Below are 9,457 nucleotides of genomic sequence, written 5' to 3'. Positions count from 1 at the left end.
CTAACACAGGAATGAGCAGATTTCCTGATAGGAAGTAGATTTTTTTTGATGTGGGTGATACAATTGTATTCACTTTCAGGACCAATCACACCAATAATAGAATTGTACTTTTAAAATGTTAAATGTACTCTATATGTACATTGTATATCAACAAACAGAACTGAAAAAACAATAGTCTTTGATTTAAAAAATTATTTTAAAGTGGAATTGATGGCGTAGGTCACACACATCTCATTTTCTATTTTTTGACTAAGATCAAGAGTAGTATTTGTTCTTATCAGTTTAATATTTAGTAACACCAACATTCTATCTTCTCACTCTTTTCAGTTTTTCGAGACAGGATTTCTTTGTGTCTCCATGGCTGTCCTGGAATTCTGTCTGTAGACCGGGATGGCCTCAAACTCACAGAGATCCTCCTGCCTCTGCCTCCCAAATGCTGGGATTAAAGGTGTGTGCCACTACTGATTGGCTTTACTTTTTAATTTGCTAAGTATTGTTTTAAGGAAAAAAAGACATTTGGAACATGCAATTCATGAGATTTAATTTTCTCTTGTCTTTAATGCTAGTAACATTCATACTTAGTAGACAATATTTATTAAGGGACTGTTAATATGGCAACATGTGAAGTTGTTGTTTGTTGACACTTCTGGTCTCAGTAGTGGGTGTTCTTTGATATATTATGCTGTATCTCAGGATTATAATTATAGTGCCACAGGATTCTCAGATTTAACCAAAAAATTGGATATATTGTATTCCGGGTCCTTATCATCTGTGGTAATGCTATAGCTTCTGCAATGGTAAGACCTAGTAGTTACATATTAAAGTTATTTTGGTATTTATTTTTGTATGATTTTGAGTAATTCAGGACTTTACAAAACTGTATCTCTTAATACTATTCCAATATAATAATTAATTTGGTCTTGAATGGTGTTGCCATTGAACATTTTGTCATCGATAGGTTTTGTTGTAAAGTGAGTCTAATCATCCTCAGATGACTGACTTGGTTCACATACGTGACAAGGGAAAGATGGAAAGCTGTGAGTCACCAATATATCCTGTGTACACAATCCCATTCTGTTAGTTCCCAATACTACAAAGTGATTGATTTAAATAACCAAAGTATATCAACTCATTTCTGGAGCTGTAAGCCTACAATAAAGTTATCGATTGGTAGTATTCTCTGAAAGGAACCAAGAAAAGATATGATCCAGGCTGTTTTCTTGGTTCCCAGGCTTGAATCTGTAGACATAGATTCTTCACCAGTATTCTTTTTTTGCATGAGAATCAACATTGAAGTATACCTTTGTCAAGAATCTCAGTCATGCTGGATGTAGAGCCTTTCTAACTCGAGTACACCCCTGTTGAGTAGCTATGTCTACATAGGCTCTATATACAAATAAGGTCATATTTTAAGTACAGGGTTTAGGACCTAAACATATGAATTCAGTGGTACTGAATTCAATCAATAACTCCTATGTTCTCACATATGGAAGATGTATGATGACAGAGGTAGGGATCTGAGACAAAGGGAGAGACCATGAGTGCAGACCACTGTGAAGTCAAAAACACTAGCAGCACACCATCACCCTGACGTTGTATTTAGAGGAGGGCTTTGCACTTATTTTGCATCATAGCTACCACAGATAAGATATTTTGAGTTCTGTCACCGATATCCGCAAATTTCTATTTTTGTTTCATTTGGAATTAAGCTCTTCTTTTGAGAATTAGTGATAAAGACCAAATATTTCTGGTCAAAGATCAACAGCCAATATTCAGGTTTCAATGTATTCTTTGTTCCAAAAGAAGGATGAAAACGATGGATTTACACCTTTAGAAATGAGTTTTGTTCTGGAAGAATTTGCTATTTCTAAATGCCTGCTCTGTTTATGGACTTATTATCATTAGCTTTGGTCATTCACTCTTTTCTCATTTCTTGTTTTCACAGCATGTTTTAGAATTGGTCCTTTGAGGCAAGTATTTGATGAAAACATATAGAAAAAGGGGTTTAGGGAAGCTCAAACACTAGATAGAAATGTCAGCTGGGTCCCCACTCCCTTCTCAGTAGGCTCATTCTCTAGTGTGTGCCAAATCATTTCAATGATTTATTTTTTCTAAGGTATTTATGCTTGCATATGGTAGGCATTATTTTACCTTTCAATTTATTCTTGCACAGAGTATTTAGAAATGGCATTGTCTAGTTTTTCTCCTTGATAATTAATTTAAAAATAATTCCCCATTTCATGTCTTACAGTATCTCTGTACATATTTCCTTTTTATTTCAGACATTTTAAACTCAGCAGGAGAAACTAAATCCTACTTTTGGTGTCATTGTAGCACCACAGACAGTGGTGATTACTCTCCAGGTTAGATAAAAACCGAAGGTTCCAGTCAGCTATTCTCTCTCGGTAGCTTGTCACAAATAGAATCATATGCTGTTTCAGGTCTGTCCTCAGGCAGCTAAGGTCATTAAAGGTCATTCCACTGAAGGAGAAGCCTCTCTGGGTTCTCACTGTGCCTGTCATTCAATTAAGTTCTTCAGTATGTGTAACTGGCAGAGGCAAGCTTTGTATTTCTTCTCTGTGAAGCAGAATGTGAACTTATAACTGAAAGCTGGTTCATGTTGAGGAATCTGGTATTTCTAAATAAAGACCATGACCACGTTGTTCTTCTACCAAAGGATAAGAACCAGGCAACTGATTGGACGAGGCACTGACTGAATCCATAGTTCTGTGAGCATTTGTGGAAGGGGGGAGGGCAAACAAAAGCAGTTAACCATTCCTTTTTGAATTCAGATTTATCTGATCATCAGACTCTCCATTCAAAACACTTACTAGAAATCCAACGTATCTATTTTCACTAGAGTTGCTAAATTTATATATACTGAGTTTCTTTTTGCCAAGAATGTTTTGACAAAGAATTCCTATAGTCATAGAGAATAGCTTACACTCTCACTTTTAGGAAGACCTTACTGAAGTGATTGGAAGAGGCAAGAGGAAAGCAGGACAGGATTTCAGATCATTCTCTTGAGAATACAATGGCTCAGTGGAGATTATTGAGGATGTTAAAAAGAAAAATTTTTTCTCACGTGAAAATTGAGATTCTGGTTTTTCTTTCTATTCTTTAATGTAAAGTACATTTGTGTTTGTATACATTGCCTATTTGGTAGATTATTATTTGGTAGACTATTATAATTATTTGGTGGATTCTATAAAGGTATAAGGACACCTTAATATATAAAGACAATTGATATATAAAACATAAGAGCATATACATTTACCACAGTTTACCATATATGTACCACTGTTTACATAGTATAAATCAGTAGGTTCAACATACCCAACAAGCTCAAAGATAATTTCTTTGTAGTGAAAGTAGTCCTCTCTCCCAACTTTCTAAAACTACTGCTTTTAGTACTCACCCAACTGTGCTTCTCCCTAACTATAAATTCTTTCCCACTAACTTTTATTCGCCCTGGTCTTTGGTAACCACCACTCTAGTCTTATTTCCTTGAGGTCAACTTTTTAGTGTTCAAATACGGCATAATTTGGTATTTGTCTTTCTGTGTCTGTGACTCCTGTTACAAGGTTATATCATTCATTTTTTACTCTTAAAGACTTATTGTTGACTGAAGTAAGAATCAGAAGAAGTAGCACTCAGTAGGACTGCCTATATCTCTTGACAGTATGTTCCTGTTGCTTTGCTTTAGCTTTTTTCATTCTTTTGACCAAAAGTATAGGATATTATACAGCCTCTTCCTTATTTGTCATATCGTGTTTCCTTACATTAATATTGAGAACAATAAGTCAGCATTTGTATTTCAGGATACATGGAGTGACAAGATGATGAATCCTTGGGTTCTTTTATCCTGGGCTTCTTGCCTTCTTTATTTAAGGGGTTTCTGACAACATATTGGCAGGCATCATCTTATCATCATTTTTAGACAGATTGAAAAGTTTTCAGGTTTTGCTGTTTCTTTTGGGTCCCAACCACTAAGGTATGACATCAGTCCAGGAATATCCCTTTCTCTCTCTGTCTCTGTCTCTCTGTCTCTGTCCCTCTTTCCCTTTCTCCCTCCCCCCTCACACACCAAGTTAGGAACACTAAAATCAGCATCCACAATGCATTTGGTAATTCTTCCTTGTTGTAAGAGGCTGCTTGTTTGTTCCTCACTGCTCAGCCCTGAAACAATCACACAGAAATTATATTAATTAAATCACTGCTTGGCCTATTAGTTCTAGCTTCTTATTGGCTAGTTCTTACATCTTAATTTAGCCCATTTCTATTATTTTATATTTGCCACAAGGCTTGTGGCCTACCGGCAAAGTTACAGTATGTCTATCTTGGTAGTGGCTACACTGTACCTCCTTCCTCCACCTTCTTTCTCCCAGCATTCAGTTTTGTTTTCCCCGCCTACCACTATTCTGCCCTGCCAAGTCCAAGACAAATTCTTTATTAACCAGTTGTAGTCACAGCATACAGAGGACAATCTCATATCCCCTTCTCTTACCAATTTCCCTTAATCTAGAACAAGAATGATTCTTATGAAGTCATAATGCTCTTATGACACAGGAGTCACATCCTACTGTGGCTCATGGGAAAGCTTTGTTTGTTTTTTCTATAACTGATTTTAACAACATAACCCACATTACACTGAGAGCATTAACAGCTACTTCTTATAGAAAGTATAAAGTTTGAATTTATCATATAGTTAATGTAATTTCTGACAGCTGGTGGGTGGAAACTATATACTCAACTTCATCTGCTGTCAGCCTAGGAGATGCCAGGATAAAGTTTTATCTGGCTCTTAATATAATCACCAGTTTCATCTATATTACATGACTTCATTCTTTTTCAAGACTGAATGGTATTCTATTTCATCTATGCACACTTAATCATTTGTCAGCTAATAGATCTTTGAGGTGTTTCTTGTCTGTTTTCAGTAGTGTTACAATGAGTTTAAGAATGCAGGATCAATATGACATGGTGATTTCATGTTCCTTTGAAGGACTCTTTAGTTTGTTTCCATGATTGTTGTAATTTTCATTCTCAAGAACAGCATGCCAGATCTCCCTTTTCTACATCTCTGCATGCTCTTTTGTTAACAGCCATTCTTGCTGAGGCAAGGTACGGCTAACTGTGATCCCACTTTGTGTTTCTTGATGACTAGTAATGCACATATTTTCTCATTTATCTGCAGGCCATTTGGTGTTTCTTTCCAAGAAATGTCTTCTTATGTTTTTACTCTATTTTCTCCCAGGCTTTATTGTTATTATTAATTGAGTTTGGGGATTTGTTTCGTATTCTTTACCAAATAGTGTTACCATGATAAGTAGTTTACAAATATCTTCTCTGTAAGTTGTTTATTTATTTGATCAGTCTTTTACTCTGTTGAAGAGATGCCTTTTAGTTTGATTAACCTTCTTTGCCTATTTTCACTTGTCTTTTTGGGTCTTTGGGTTTCTTGTTAATAAAAGCTTTCATCTTTTCTATCGTCCTGACTATTTTTTTCTTTCAGTTCATGCTTTTAAGCATTCTTAAAACATTATCAGCTTTTTTTTACAGCCAGTAAGAAATAGGAATCTGGTTTTGTTCTCTGTGTGAACACATTTTCCATAACAGTATTTATTAAAACATAGTTATGCAGTATATATTTTTACCATCTTCATCAAAATCAGTTGATCATAGAAGCATGGATATGTTTCTGAATGCTCTATTCCATTATATTTGTCTATATTTTAACCTATTTCATATTTTGTTAAAACTGTAATAAACATATATTTCCAAAGAGAACAAAGGAGGCATTCTACTACCTGACTTCATATAGAATAATATATAAATTTGGATATTGTTGGCATTTAAATAATGTTGATTCTTGCAGTACATGAACACAGGACATCTCTCTGTTTGCATGGGAGTAGGTATCTATAACTTGACCCATTGGTATTTTACCAATGGTATATACCATTTTAACTGTAGAGAGTTGTTACCAGCTACTATTTCAATTTATTTCTAGGTAAATTATTTTAGTGGTAGCAAATGCTTTCTCTATTTTGATTCTAAGTAATCTTTTATATCCGAGTAATAATGCTACTGAATTTTGTGTATTGATTTAATAATCTGAAGCTTTTTATAACTTTTTCAGTTCTAATAGTTTGTCATTGTTTAATTTTTGGTGAAGGTTTGAGTTTTCAGCACATGAGATCAAGATGTCTGAAAATACTGAGAATTTGTTTTGGTCTTTTCTAAAAGATGTTGTTTATTTCTTTTTCTTTCTTGGTTACTGCATTGGATTTCCAATGCTGTGTTGAATAGATAGTAAAAAAAAAGATACTCTTGCTTCTTTATCTCCAAGGTAAGATGTTGAAACTATCTATTCTCAACTTTATTGTAAGTTACCTCAAGTTGTTCTTAATGCTTCAGTTATGTGTTGTTTATTCTATATACTTTGCATATTAAATATTCTTCCAATTCTTATTTAATAATAATTGTATGAACTGGTAAATTAAACAATAGACAGATTGTCTATTTCATTTCTAAAATCCTCTAATCTGTGTTTTTGTGTTTATATGAAATGAGTGATTAATTACTGGACTTTGGACAGACAGTAAGACTAACATAAAAGAGAAAAAATATTTACTCTATTTTATCTGGCATGTCATTACCATTTAAAATAAAATCTTGGAGTTCTATTCATGCTCTGTCCTGGATCCTGGGAAGCAGTGATCTAGCCCATAGAACATAAACCAGAATATATAATCTGCCATCTTGAATCTCTGGTTGGCATTTTGGAAATTGACATTTAACTTATCCTTTGTGACAAAACATTTATAACTTTTAATGTGATTGGGTGGAATAAAACTTAGTATATTGAATTTCTGTGTTTCCTCAATCCTATGCTCTTTGAGATATGCAATAATAAGATAAGTGAGGAAAGTCCCTCTTTTTCTGTATAATAATACAAACATACAAACATTGATATAAAGGCTGATCAAGTATGCTATACCTATATGTTATACCACAATCTAGAGTCAAAAACCTAAGTGAACAAATTCATATAATATACAGGATCATATTTACATCCTGTAATAGTAGATGAAGAGAGGGACAGGGTTTGACTGTTGAAAGAAGGACTTGAATAAAGCTATTCTGGGAAAAACAGTCTGCATTGTGTAGCTGGATATAACCATAGGCCAGGGTGTATTTGAAAAGTAGTGGGAAATAAGTTTAAAAGGATGTTGTAATCTTGTTGCAGAGTGACTGAGTATCACACCAAAAATCCATACTTCACTTAATTGAAAATAGAGAGCAATGAAGGAAGATTGAAAAAGTATGTGTTATGCATCCACGTTCAAAAACTTAGATAAAGATATATGTTATCAGAGTATGGAAGATATATTGGGAAATTACTCATGAACTAAAGTACCTGCATTAGTAGGAAGTAATGAGATTGTAAGGCAGTGAGAGGCATTATCAGGATTCAGACAAAGACATACTAGTTGGAAATTTTAGACTTTTATAAAGAACTATTTTCTAAGGTGTGAAGAAGAGCTAAAGCTTCAAGGGACAGTTATGTGGTCGTTTCATACTAGTTGGGGCAGGGACAACCACCACCCTTTTATATCTAGTGGTTTGGAATGGAAGCATCTTTAGTGATGTGGATTCAGAAGGAGAGAATTGGGTGGAGAAGAAATTTAGAATATAGGGATGGAGTCTGTCTTAGTTAGGGTTTTAACTGCTGTGAAGAGATACTATGACCACATCAACTCTAATAAAGAAATACATTTAATGAGATGGCTTATAGTTTCAGAGGTTTAGTCCATTATTATCATGGTTGAAAATGTTGGTATGTAGGTAAACATGGTGCTGGAGAGGTAACTGAGAGTTATATATCTTGCACAGGCTGCATAAAGTGGTTTGAGATACTGGGTGATATCTTGAGCATATATGAAACCACAAAGCCTGCCTCCACAGTGATACACCTTTTTCATCAAGGCCATACCTACTTCAACAAGATCACATGTCCCACTAGTGTCTTTCCCTTTCAGGACAATTTCCTTTCAAACCACCATATTCCATTTTCTGCCTCCAAAGGTTTGTAAACATATCATAATGCAAAAATGCATCCAGTTCAACTTTAAAAGTTTCCATAATCTATAACAGGTTCAAACTTACTTAAAAGTTTAAAGTCTTTCCTGAGATTCATGCAATCTCTTAAATATAATCTCTTGTACAATAAAAACACAAAAGCAGATCACATAATTTCAACATATAAAGACACAAGATATACATTACCAGTCTGACTCATAGAAAAGGGAGCATAGTGAGGAAATACTAGACCAAAACAAGGCTGAAAAGCATCTAGGGAAATGATAAATCTGCATCTCCATGTCTGGTGTCAAAGTGTTCTTCAGATTTTCTTTTTTTTTTTTTTCCTCATGGTTTATTTTTTTTTTATATTTAAAAATTTCCATCTCCTTCCCTCCTCCTCCCCCCTCCCTCCCCTCCTCCTCCCCCTTCCCTCCCCTCCTTCTCCCCCTTCCCTCCCCTCCCCTCCACCCATACCTCCCCTCCCTCCCTCTCAAGGCCAAGGAGCCATCAGGGTTCCCCACTCTATGCTAAGACCAAGGTCCTCCCAACTCCCCCCAGGTCCAGGAAGGTGATCGAACAAGCTGAGAAGGCTCCCACAGAGCCCGTCCATGAAGAACAATCAGAGCCCAGAGCCATTGTCCTTTGCTTCTCAGTCAGCCCCCGCTGTTGGCCACATTCAGAGAGACGGGTTTGGTCGCATGATCCATCAGTCCCATTCCAACTGGAGTTGGTGATCTCCCATTAGTTCTGTCCCACCGTCTCCATGAGTGAACGCACCCCTCTCGTTCCTGACTTTCTCCCTCATGTTCTCGCTCCTTCTGCTCCTCATCAGGACCTTGGGAGCTCAGTCCAGTGCTCCAATGTGGGGCTCAGTCACCTTCCCCATCTGTCGCCAGCTGGAGGTTCCCTCACGGTCCTGACTTTCTTTCAACTCCTTTCAGCTTTGTTGTCTGCAGCACACATCTTTCTCTTGTACTGGTTCCATCCCTGTTAGCAGCTTTCCTCAGCAGGTATCCCTTTACTCTGACATGTCCAACGACTTGAGGTCCCCAAGGAAATCCCGGCTTCAACTTCACAGCTTCACACAATGGCCTTTCTAGGTCTCCATTCAGGGACACCCCTGAAACATGCCTGGCCACAGTAGCTTTTCTTAGTTACAGAGGAAAGTTCCATAACCACATTCTTCTATCCTTAACTCTATAGCCAGAACCACATGGCCAAAGCTGTTAAGTTCTGCTGCTTTCTTGGGCTGAAACAGCATCCCTTGCTAAATTAATATCTTCACCAGCTTTCTGTTTTTTCATGGTTTCCTTCACTTTCCAAACTTGGCTGTTCTCGAACTTGCTCTGCAGACCAGGCTGATTCCAAA

The 9,457-nt window shown here is 36.3% G+C and overlaps 1 pseudogene; it reads left to right on the top strand.

Annotated features, from left to right (window-relative positions):
• Positions 1-228: 228 nt before the first annotated feature.
• Positions 229-404, top strand: LOC119822109 (annotated as a pseudogene).
• The last annotated feature ends 9,053 nt before the right edge of the window (positions 405-9,457 follow it).

Source organism: Arvicola amphibius, chromosome 8 (assembly GCF_903992535.2).
Source record: "Arvicola amphibius chromosome 8, mArvAmp1.2, whole genome shotgun sequence".
In the NCBI taxonomy this organism is placed as follows: Eukaryota; Metazoa; Chordata; class Mammalia; order Rodentia; family Cricetidae; genus Arvicola; species Arvicola amphibius.
This window is presented reverse-complemented; position numbering and strand designations above follow the sequence as displayed.